Source organism: Cetorhinus maximus, chromosome 17, assembly GCF_964194155.1.
Source record: "Cetorhinus maximus chromosome 17, sCetMax3.hap1.1, whole genome shotgun sequence".
Taxonomy (NCBI): domain Eukaryota; kingdom Metazoa; phylum Chordata; class Chondrichthyes; order Lamniformes; family Cetorhinidae; genus Cetorhinus; species Cetorhinus maximus.
Genome location: NC_135895.1, coordinates 38,856,388 through 38,868,756, shown reverse-complemented (window position 1 = coordinate 38,868,756; position 12,369 = coordinate 38,856,388).

The window sequence follows — 12,369 nt, the reverse complement described above, 5'->3', positions numbered from 1 at the left end:
GGACCTCTCCTGGCGATTGTGTATGATGTTGTCCTGCATAAAGACAGATGGAGAGAGTGTGAGCCAAGATGCATACCAGACCAAATGAGAAGGGATGCTGGCGTGCGTGTGTGCTGATTGGAGCCATCGACAGGATGAGGAGGCTATCTTCAGAAGAGATGAGGCCAGATGGAGATGTGAGGGTGTGTGTGTAAGAGTGAGTGATGATATCCCTTGAGCTGGCAGTGAGTGAGATGCCAGTGAATGTGTGATGGGCTTGTGAGTGGGTGAATTGAGATTGATGAGGTGGTTGACTTAGCCTGGTGGCACAGATGAAATTGTTCATCCATTTTCTGCACCAAATGGCTGACCTCTTGTGTTCAGCATTGGCACTGACTGCCTCTAACACCACCTCCCAAGTGGAGACTGATGGGCCTCCTGCATCCAGAGTTGGGGTCGAGGACATCGCGGCGGGCCTGCACAGTGTCTAGAAGGCGTCCCAGGGATGCATCACTGAATTTGGGGGTCTGCAATCTTCCTGGCTTTTGGAGCCATATCTTTAGCAGAGCAGTCTTGGGCTGCAAGTATTTAGAAAGGTGCGCGCGGCTGCATTTTAAATATGGTGCCCAGTGCGAGGAAGCGTCAAGGTAATGGTGTGGCGGGCCAATCGTAGGCCACCCACCAGCAACCTGGGGTGTTTCCTGTGACTGCATAAATTATGAGGCGGGAAAGGGATATGGCGCGAAAACCCGCCATTGTGGCCTCTGGGTAAAACGTCTTCTTTCACGCTCATTACTGTACTTAGTGCAAATATGGGATGATTATGCCCTGTGTCTTTAACTTAAGGTAGAATGAAGGGGGTCATATGACCTGTTCTGAAGTCTACCTGACAACAGGCCTGGTTGACATGGAAGATGAAAGAGAGGCCCAGATTGTTTTGCTGTAAAGGATGTGCAAGGTGTTCACACTCGGAGACAATAGCAGCAGCATTTGTATTTATAGTGGTTAGACTGCTAGCCTCAAAAGTCCCAGGAAAGTATTGAGAATGCCAGGCTGTAAACAATTACGCTTTAAACTGTCCATTTAGTTCTAAGACAAAAGAGCGTTGGGGTTGCAAGGGTAGCTAATCAGCATTTTTACCTGGATACAATGGCCATGTGATTCATGTTGCCATGGAGATGGGCTTTCAGAGAGAAACTCATAGACATAGGCAGACTGCCAGTATCTGGGATAGAAGGAGCACACAAGGGCCGAAAGTCTCCATGGGTCACCACACAGGAATGCAACTGGAAACTTGTGCTTGAATTGAAAAGACCAAACTCATCAGGACTTGAAACGAAGCTGGTTTCTGCTAGAGGAAGAATTGCCAGGAAATCCATCACTGAGAAAGACAGTTCTCAGGTTAGAAGTTACCCAGCTGGAGAAAGGAAAGCAAAGGAAGTAAATGCTCAGCAGCCAAGAATCATGTTGGACTTGATCTGGGGGTAAACTGAATGACTACTAAAAGAACAGTGTAAAGTATACCTGTGCAATGGGTTTTTCTGTCATATAAAAAGTAAAAGGGGAAATTTCTGTTGTGTAGTTTAAAATATAAGTTGCCAACGAAAATAGTGTTTAGTCAAGAGTGATTTGAGTCTGTTTGTTACAGTAAAAGTCTTAAAATGTGAAATCTTGTGATGTCATCCTTTTAGCCATCAACTGGAAGTTTGAATTTCTTGTTTTTAAAGTTATCAGACTCTACAGGGCTTGTAACAGTTTTTATAATATTTCCATTTATTCCCCTGCAGTTTTTATAAGGGTATAGATTTTGTGGTTAGGGGCATTCACCGCTGACCTTGAAGAAAGCTCCCCCAAAGTTCTAGCTGTCCCTTTGACATGGACTTCTACTTCTTCAATATTAGTTTGAATCCGGGCATTAAGTCAAGGGGATCTTCACATGTCCAGCAACAGTGATGTCATCAAACAGTAAGCAGCATAAATCACATTGAAGTATTCTCATAGACAGCAAACCAGGAAGTAAGATGCACTGGTATCCTTCATTTTTAATATGTTTTACATGGGATTAAGTTAGGAGTTGAAATGTCATAAGTAAACTTTTAAAAACAATTATTATTTTAAAAATGATGTTTTTTTTATCTTAATGGAGAACTTTGTCATTTTGTGAATATAAAATCAGTTGTCCAGGGCTAGAGAGGTTTTTCAGCAGTAATTATGAACTTACTATGCTATTAAAAACTCAGTTGTACCTCATTTAATTAGTTCTAACTTTCATAAGGTTTTTATAGCAAGATTAATAGGTAAATGCACAAGTTCTCAACAGTTCAGTGATTTCTACTTGATTGCATCCTGGTGTGGCGGGGGAGGTGGGAGAGTGGAGGGGTGTGGGTCATCAACAGTGCAACTTCTGAAGAAGCATAGAATTACTGACAGCACTTTCTGGATTTTTACTGTGCTTGTGTGCCTTCAGAAGTTTCTGCCAGTTTCAGAGGGTTATTGACGGTGATTGCTGACAGTCTCATTGTCCTTATCGCAAAATCCAGCACAATATTTCCCCCTCTTTCTCTGTTGTCTGTTCCTATCATAGTTCCTTTGTTTCTCCTCTCTTGGAATTCTTTACAATTTTTTCTCACTTCACTTCCCCCTTTTTTTCTATTATGTATGATTTCTGTATATCTTGGTAGGTGTTGTTTTTATGTCATGCTGCACTTCTGTAAATTCTTCCTTCTCTTTGCTTTTTCTCTTGTTCTCTAATATTTAATCATTCTTATTCTGTGTGTTTTGTTCCCTGTATTTCCTTATTTCAACAGCCTTTCTCTGCCTCTAATTTTCTACTACTATTTCTCTGAGTTTGACTCTTTCCCTCAGGCTTTGTTGCTTAAGTCTAATTATATTAAAACAACACAAAATAATTCTGTTGTCTCCAGTGGCCATCTGCCATTTTTGTTTTCCAATTATCAGTCAACTGCTTTCATCTCTTCAAGACCCCTCTGCCTTAAATAAATAAAACCAGGAATGTGTTCATCAAAGGCAGTCCCAAATGTGTATATATCAAGACATTGTTGATTTTGTCAAAGGCTCTTAAATGTTTTAGCCTAGACCCCACCTTTCTTGATGATTGACACTTTGGTGTGACATAAATGTCTCCACTCACTATTTGTATGTTCACATCATGATATTGTTTTAAAACTGGAAAGTAAATTAATTCGATGAAGATGTGCAATCAATGATGGCTAGGGATTTGTGAAAATTAGTGATGAGAAGATTTTACTCTATTTGTTCTTGATCATCTGGTTTGCAAGGGATGTAATATAGCTTCTGAACGTGACATCAATAAAGCTGTCAATTCAACTAAATCTAATGGATTGGTTGACACTTAGATTCTTTTGCTGAGGACTGAAGTAGATGCAAACTAGATGTATGACTGGAGAGAAATAATGTTTGAAGCATGTAATGTGGGCTGATGTCTCCTGTCAAACTGAAGTTCACATCTGCCAGATTGAGTTTACAACAGGGGTGTAAAAAAACATGGGCCAGAATTTTGCCCTCATTGGGCGGGCTTGGCGGGGGTGAGCGGGAGTGGTCGGGAAGCCGACCGCCACCCGTGATTGGGCCGTGACCACGATTTCACGCCGGTGGGCCAATTAATGCTGTGGAGGGTGAGCGGGGGACTTTGCGCATACGCGCGAGTGCGCGCAGGAAAAGCTCCCTGAGGCACATGATTTAAAAAATTAAAAATAAAGAATTTTAAAATGTCAAAAAAATGCCCCCTCATGTGACTTTGTCACTTGTCACATGAGCAAGGACAAGTTACTATTGAAGTGTTAAATTTTTAATTTAATTTTTAATAGCTGTTGGAAACCTCATCCTGCCTGTGGATGAGGTTTCCTAAAAAATCCAAAGGCCACTTGGCTTTTTTGCCTGCCCACCAACCGTAAGGTTTGATGGGCAGTGAAAAATTTAATTCAACTGGTACTTTATTGGCCTTAATAGGCCTGTTATGTGCGCGCCCACTGACCGAAATGTCGCGTGAGTGTGCGATGATGTCGGGACGCTCACATGACGTCATCGCGCATCATTTTACCCTCGCTTGGGCTGGGCGCATGCCTGCCCGATGAGTGAAAAATTCTGGCCATGAGAAAATAATCTTGATCTCATCCTCACCAATTCAATTGTCGCAGATGAATCTGTCCATGAAGTTAATTGTAGAAGTGAACACCATACAGACTTAATAGAAATCAAGTCCTGTCTTCACACTGAGGATGCCCTGTGTTGTGGGATAGTGCCAAGTGGGATAGATTAAGAACAAATCTAGCAGCTCAAAATTAGGTATCCATTAGGTTCTGTGGAGCAACAACGCAAATAAAATTATATTTCACCACAATGTGTAACCTCATAGCCCAATATATCCCTACTCATCCATCACAATCAAGCCAAATGACCAACCCTGGTTCAACGAAGAGTGCTGAAGAGCATGCCAGGAGAAGCACCAGGCACATCTGAAATTGGGGGGGCCAACCTGATGAAGCCACATCATAGCTGTGCTAAGCGGAGAAACAACATGACATTGACAGAGTTAAGCAAACCTACCACCAATAGATCAGGTCAAAGCTCTGCAGTCCTGCCACATCCACTCACTTTCCAATCACTCGGTTTACAATATTGCACATTGTGAAAATAACCCCCTATTTGTAACAAGATCGTAAACTTGTTTATGAAGAACAGGTTTATGATTATGTTACAGAGGGAATCTTCTCTAACTGTTTGTAGCCAATTTTTTCTTTGTAAAACATAATCCTATAAATTAAGTTGCTCATAAGTGAGAATTATACCTTTGGGGGAAAACTTTACACAGAATCTCTGAGTCTTTTGCAACTGTTGGCTGCAGCTTGGGATTAATTGCCTTATTTAATTGGATCCAAACACTGTAACTGGAGCTATTTTTTCTTCAGTTTAGGATCTTAGCTTGGACAGAATTCCTCTTGTTGTTAGCACTGTCTTCACTGTGGAAGGGCCAGTTGAAAAATTTTCCAATTGTTTGATTTGTACAAAACAGGGGAGGAACTTTGTGCATGTACCCATGATGCAATTTACCCTTAGGTTTTAGTAGGAGCAAAGGAAATAAAAGCAATCCAGGTGGCCTAAGTTATTGAGCGTAAAGTATTCTGACCACAAGAATACAAAACTGTTGAGAAACATCCCTAGTAATAAAATGGAGAGAAAAATGAGTAATATAATGAAAGGGATGACTTCACCACTGAGGATTTGTTTCCCTTTAAAAGTTTTTTACTCTCAATACCATATGGTACCAATAAGTCTCCATCTTATAAAATCCTGGAGAGCCTGTCACTTTTTAAAGTGTACACTGGGAGCTTTTTATTTCATTCAAATCCTGTGAATTACAAACAAAGAAAATTGGAATTCCTCCAAATGACAAGTCCGAACCAGGATTACTTACGTTCTGCAACTACCAGATTTACTGATGCCTTTTCAAAGGTTCCAACATTTTAGGAAATCACAGTTTTAAGTGACTGCCTTTAAAATAGCCAAAATTTCATTAGAACAATAATCATACTGGTCATCCTAACTTCCTCTCAGGATGCAGTGTTCCTCTTTTTCAGTTCCAGTAGTTAAAACAGCTACAGATCAAAGCAACCACAGAAGTCGTATTGGATTAGTAATGTATGATCCATCTTGTATGGATTGCCAATGCATCAGGGTCAGTTAAGTGACCAATATGCTCAAGTGGAAGGCACTGATGCATAATATTCCGCTTGAGAGTTTTCCCAGAAGAGGCCTTAACCCAGATCTGCAGTTGCTCTCATTTCCTCTAAACAAGATGTCTCAAGCCCAATCTCCTACAATAGGACATCACAGTCTGATGAAAGACTAATCTGTGTGGGGCATTGGGTAACATTCAAGCTAGTTCACACAAAGTCAATCAGAAATCCGATATGCAGAAAGCTACCAGTTCAGGGAGTATTAAGAATTGTGATGATGATGTGAACATATCATTGGCTGAGGTTTTCTTAAAAAGTCCAAATGTGCAAATCCCAAAATTTGGTTGTGTAGCACCTGTTTTCAATGCTACGAGTGCCATTGTTGCTCCAAAATGTGAAGCATGCGCACACTTCTGGTGCAGGCCGTGTTGGATGCCATCTTTGGTAGGGTATTAGAGTGAATGGAAATATGAGATTGGGTGAATTGTGGTGTTAATCAATGTGCAATGGCTGGAATTTTATGCCCTCCCTGGGAGTAGGCTGGTAGGCTGTGGGGATGGGGCTTAAAATAGGGTGGCGTGACAAAGGGGACACTGTGCCTGTTGCCAACTTGCCTCTACTGGATCTTTACCAGTGGCTGTCCAGGTGTTAGGCAGCCCAACCCTGGGCCAATCGAAGCCCTTAAATGGCCAAATAATATGCACTTGAAGGCCTCCTCCCGCCACCACTGCTATTTCACCAGCATTGGGGGTTGCCCTGATGGCCTGGCTGAAGGTTTGGGGGCATGGTCCCTCGTGCTTGGGCACCCTGTGCCCAATGGAGGACCCCCACAATGGCGATCGCAGACCCGCTTGTTTCCTGCCATGACACGTGCTTGCAGCTCCCCTCTCTGGGGTTAGCCTGACTGGCTTCAGCAAAGCCACTCCTAACTCGTCATTGAATGTGGCCTCCATGCTGCTCCTCATGGTGAACTGCTGCAGCAATGGCTACTGCTCCTGGTGGTGCTGTTGGGATTGGAGAGCTGCCGCCACTCTGATTGGATGGCAGCTCGTGGAGATGACCTTAGGCAATTGACAGCCTGAGGGCTGTAAAATCAAGTCATGGCTTCCCAGTCTGGTGGAAGCAGGCTTTGCCAACTTTTCAGCTGGTGGCAGGGCCCTCACCTCAGTGGAAAATTCCAGCCTATGACTTTGTGGCTACACTGCTTGTATTGACTGGGATGGCTCTCTGACCCCATTGCCTGCTCAAAGTTTGTCTGAAGGGACTCCTGGACCACTAAGAATGGACAATCCCTCTTATCCTGTCGACCTCCTGCACCAAGGCCTCCAGTGCACATTTGTGAACGTTGGAGCACCTCGCTGCACTGTCAGAGTCCTTCCTGCTCACAATGTCTCGCCCGACCTCTTCCAGCACTTACTCCAGCCAGAATGCACCTCCACTTTGAGAGGTGTAAACTGATTTTAAATGTAGAGGAAGCTAGTTTGAAGTAGTGCTAGCCTCACATGAGCTTGGGCCCTTTGCTATGATGTGCAGCTACTCAGCAGCACATTTTACTGCCGGGCTGCATGTAGCAATTTTGAAAATCAGCAGGCAGCACAAAATATGTGTGCTGCCTGCATAGGAATGAATAGACCTGGGTTAATTGCAAAGAAAGATCCTTGTGCCCGTTTTCTCGCCCTGTCCAATTTTGCCCCTGCTGGCTTCAAAGACATTTACCTGGAATTGTTATGTTGCTGCAAACTTAGCATCCACCAGTTTTACTCTATTGACATCAATTAGTTCAATAGATCATGCAGAACCAGAATGTAGGATTGAACCCTCATTTCGCTAAGAAATTCTAAAAACTAGTCAAAAATCTGTCTACGTTGACAAAGGGGTCTCCCATTTAAATCTTGTCCACAAATCGTGGAAATCTGCAGCTGAGCTAATCAACAGATTTTGCTTGTGGCAGGTATTAGGGTTTTATAATTTCTGGCTTTGCGTATACAAAAGCTGTTGAAAAGTTGCAGAATTACGGTAAAATCTGGGGCTGAATTTTATGCTGATTGGGTGGGCGCACACCTGACCCGATTGGGTGGGAACTTGCGCAAGATGATGTCGGGCAAGTGTCCCGGCGTCATCCTGCGCTCGCACGATATTTCGATCGGCGGGCATGTGCAAAAGTTGGAAGTATGTCTGCCAACAATTAAGAGGGCAATTAAGCCCATTAATGGCGCAATTGTCTGTCATTTTACGTAGCCTGTCCAGCTCTACGGTTGGCAGACAGGTGAATCGGCCAGGTGGCCTTTACATTTTTCATCAAAACTCATCCAAGGGCAGGATGAGGTTTCCGCTATTAAATAAAATAAAAATAGAAATCTGTGAACAGCATTTTTATAATCTACATGTTCAGGTGCCTGATTGTGATGCTTGGACATTTTTTCCCTGATTTTAAAAACTTCATTTCCTGGGTTTTGGGTCTCCAGCTCCCTGAGGAAGCTATCTGCCTTTAGGGAGCTTTCTGTCAGTGCTTGCCTGTGCCTGTGTGGACGCCATCATCTGCCCTCCTCCCGCCCCCAGGTTTTCAGCGCACGCTTCACACTGGCTGGTTGTCGGTTGGCCAACCAGCGTGAAATCGTGGTTGGGGGCTGCTTGCGGTCGGCAGTCCATTTCATAACCACTCCCGGACCTGCCGATCCTGCCCGCCCGCCAAGCTGAAAGTTCAAGCCGTGGTGTGTAAGTTGCACTTTCATTCATAACTCCTGTTTGTTGACATGCATTTAGGGCAGAGGTTGCTGAATTTTTGGGTTACCTTTTCCTTCCCTAATCTAGAGGACTATGGTCAATTGTAGCATTCCTAATATTGTTCCAGGTAGTGTCAGCGAACTCAGTATAGCAAGGGAATTGAACCTCGGTCCATCCTAGCCTGATTGGGTTGGATTTTCCTGTCCTGATGTGGAGCCAACCTTTTGTTGGGAGGGCTTTAAAAAATGGCGGGCAGAACCCAATTTAAGGATTCCGCCCTCTTTCCCATTTTTGATCGGCGTGGGATAAGGAGCCGGGTTGTGAGCCAGCGTTGCCGGCTCTATTGTGGAAGTGGTCAGTTCAGACGCCTTACGCCTTATGCCTCACCCACCAACCTTTACCCCTTTCAGCTTTGGAGGTTCTGTGGAGCCAGTTGTTCAAAGGAATCTCAATATAACGCTTGACAGGGTTCCAAACCCACTAATGGATTCAGCTCAGCTGGGGTTGCTTATACAGTTGTGCAATTGAACTGTGAGCTTGGTTAAGTTAAAAACAGAAATTGCTGGAAAAACTCAACAGGTCTGGCAGCATCTTTGGAGAGAGAAACAAAGTTGAGGTTGAGTTGAAAATTTCTCTGCTTCAAAATGTTCCAAATGAGAATGCTTCAGTACTCTAATAGATGTCTGGGTTCTCAGCCAAGAATACGTAATGAGGCTTGGCTGAGAGCCTAGAAATCCATTAGACTATTGAAACACCTGAGTTCCAGGGAAAGCATTGCTTGATTGACAGCTCTGGATCTCTGATCTATACTGTAAATTTTTCAATGTTTATTTACACAAGATAAAGAGAGTTCTAATGCTTGCAGTTTCTGCTATTGATGCTTTAAAGAGTTTGGATTGACACTTTTATTGGCCTGTAGTAAAAAGGAGTTTTTTTTTTAAAGTGAAAAGTTATCAAATTTTTTTTAAAGTCTTTATAACAAATCCTATTGTCATTATAGTGTTCATTGGTTCTATGTAGTTTATCATAGGTGAGTGGGCATGGAAATGCCAAAGCTTGGCATGAGGGTGCATGAGGGTTCATAGGGGTTGCTTGGAGGGCATACTTTGGTATAGGGGCATGAGGGGGAAAGGGGTTGTCTGGGGTCAAAGCTTGACATGGTGGGGAGGTGGGGGGGCAGTTGCATGAGGAGATCCTTCTGAATTTAATTTTCAAAACGTTCCCTCATGCAAACTATGTTTCACGACACCTCTGAGACGTGGAGTATGACAACTCCTTGAAAATCTGGCCCACTCCATGAAAGTTGTAGAGGACTAGGAAATGCCCACCCCCGCAGTGGAGCTAGCCAGGTTGGGAATGCAGGATGTGGGCTCGTGACCTGAGCCAGCACCCTTAAAAGGCACTCCTAAAAATCGCAAGGTCCAAGAATGGGGTCAGGAATCTCAGAATCAGGACAGCCCCCACCATTTTTAAAGGGATCCTGAGTCAGCCAGACTCGATTATCATTGAGCCCAAAGTTTCAGGTCAATGACCTTCCATTAGAACTATAAGCCAGGGTTTTCTGTTCGGAGTGCAGGGGCGGGCCCCCAAGCTGACGCATAAAATGACGTGCGGTGACGTCGGGCATGCGTCCTGACATCACCGCGCATCATTCCGATCTTTCGTTCGGCGGGCGTGCAACGGAGTCGGCTGCACCCCTGCCGAACTGTCAAAGGCCAGTTAAGGCCATTAAAAAAATAATGAACCAATTTGACAGGGCTGCCCGTCCAACCTTAAGGTTGGCGGGGGGCAGGTGAAGAGCCCAGGCAGCCTTTGCATTTTTCATGAAACCTCATCCGTGGTTGGCATGAGGTTTCATGAAGGGTTTATTAAATTAATAAATATTTTTTAAACATTTGATAAATATGTCCCAGCTCATGTGACGCTGTCATGAGGGGCCAAGTACAAATGATTTTTACCTTTCTTACTTTGAATTTTGAAACTGAACTTAATCTCCCTGAGGCACAGAGCTGTCTCAGGGAAATTTCTGTGCTCTTATGTGTGCAAGTGCGAAAGAGCGCAGTCTTCAGCGACACTGGTTCTTGGTCATCTGCAGGAATAAAAGGCGGCATCTACAGACCTTGGGTCTAGCTAAGCTCTTTCCAGCAGGAGCCCCAGCCACCCCTTCTTCCAGAGAGTGCTGCTCCTCCCTCTGCTCAGCCAGGCATCCCTGTTGCCCTCTTCTCCTTCATCTCTGCTCTCCGTACGCCATGAGGCATACAGCTAGGTCACCAGTCTCCATGCTCCTTATGTACTCCTGCTGCAGAATGAAAGAGAGTGACGTGTGGGTTAGCATGGGTGTTCTAAGAACCTCTCTTGATTAAGTCTGAAGGCTCCTTAACGCATCCAGGAGAGTGCTGGCAACCACTTGAATGGCCAGAGTTTAGTGCGCTGCATGGCTGCCTGAGACACCACCCACCTGCTCTCCATTCCACCAGACCGATTGGCAGCAGCTTTGCCCATTGGGCTGCATGTTGTGCTCTCAGCTCAGATGCAGGCATTCTCCTAACCCACACTGCGCTATTTGTTTGAGCCACGGGGGAGACCGGTCCAAACCTGAACAATGACATTACAAAGGGCTGTGAGCGCCTTCATCAGTGACTGCTCCATGGCCAGCTTTCCCAAGAAGATTGCGGAACATGTACAGTCAACCAATTGTTCTGCAGCCCACTAAAACGCTCATTAGTTTGCAGTCTGTGCCCTAGGGGTGAAAAGCTCTGGAGCACTTGGTATTTTCATGCCTCTGCATTGATTGAATGGGCAGATAAGCTAGAGGCCCAACTCCAAGAATGTCAACGTGGCTGTGCCTGAACTGTCTTAGCTGCGGAGGAATGGTCACTTCATACAAGGTTTCCCTAATGCGTGGCTGCTTCCCTCCCCGCAACATGCTTGTGCGCTCCCATCAACCTGGGTGCAGCCCTTGCCACCCAACCCACCCAACTAGCCTCAACAACAGTGTTTCCCTTGCACCTGCACCCCCCTCAGCACCCCTGCCCCCTCCCCCCACAACTCAACTCAACTGTAGTGCTGCCCTTGGCCACCCCCCCCAACCCATATCAACTGGAGTACTGCATGAAACCGATTTTTGGCTTTCCTGCCATACTGTCCGCTCACGCCCACCATGATGCCTGCCGCCAGCGGACACGGATGATTCCGACCATGGAACGGAATTTTACGCCGGTCCCACCGAAGTCAATGGACTTTTGAATGGCTCGGTGCATTTTACGGCCCTGACCCCATTGTGATGGGGCTGTATAACTCTGCCCATGGCAGTTAGGAAGCTCTAGAAAGAATTTATTGCAGGATTAACACTTCGCCATTTCTCTTATTCCCTTTCTGAAGCTCTGAGGTTGCAGGAACATAACTCACATGATTTTAAAGGTCTTTACATTGGGAAGAATTTTCTCCCCGTCGGGCGCACGGTTTGGGAGGGGCGCGGGCGGGCACGTAGCCCATCGCCGCCCACAATCAGCTTTGCGCCGCCATTTTGCGTGGGCGGGCCAATTAAGGCTTGCCCAGCGTGACATGCACCTGGAAGCGCTTAGTGCTACCTGTGCAGGCGGGGGGAAGGAGGGAGAGTCGGGGCCTGTTGCTCTTTTGCGCATGCATGCGAAAGAGTGCAGAAATCCCCCGAGACGTGGAGCTGCCTCAGGGAGATGAGTTTAATAGTAAAGCATCGCTAAAAAAAGAATTACTCAGCCACGTCCCATCATGTGACATTGTCACATGAGCTGGGACATGTTTATGACTTTTCAGAACATATTTTATTTAATTAATAAACACCTCATGAGACCTCATCCCGCCCATAGATGAGGTTTCATGAAAAGTGCAAAGGCTACCTGGGCTCTTTGCCTGCCCGCCAACCTTAAGGTTGGATGGGCAGCCCTGAGAATCAGTTTAATTCATTAAT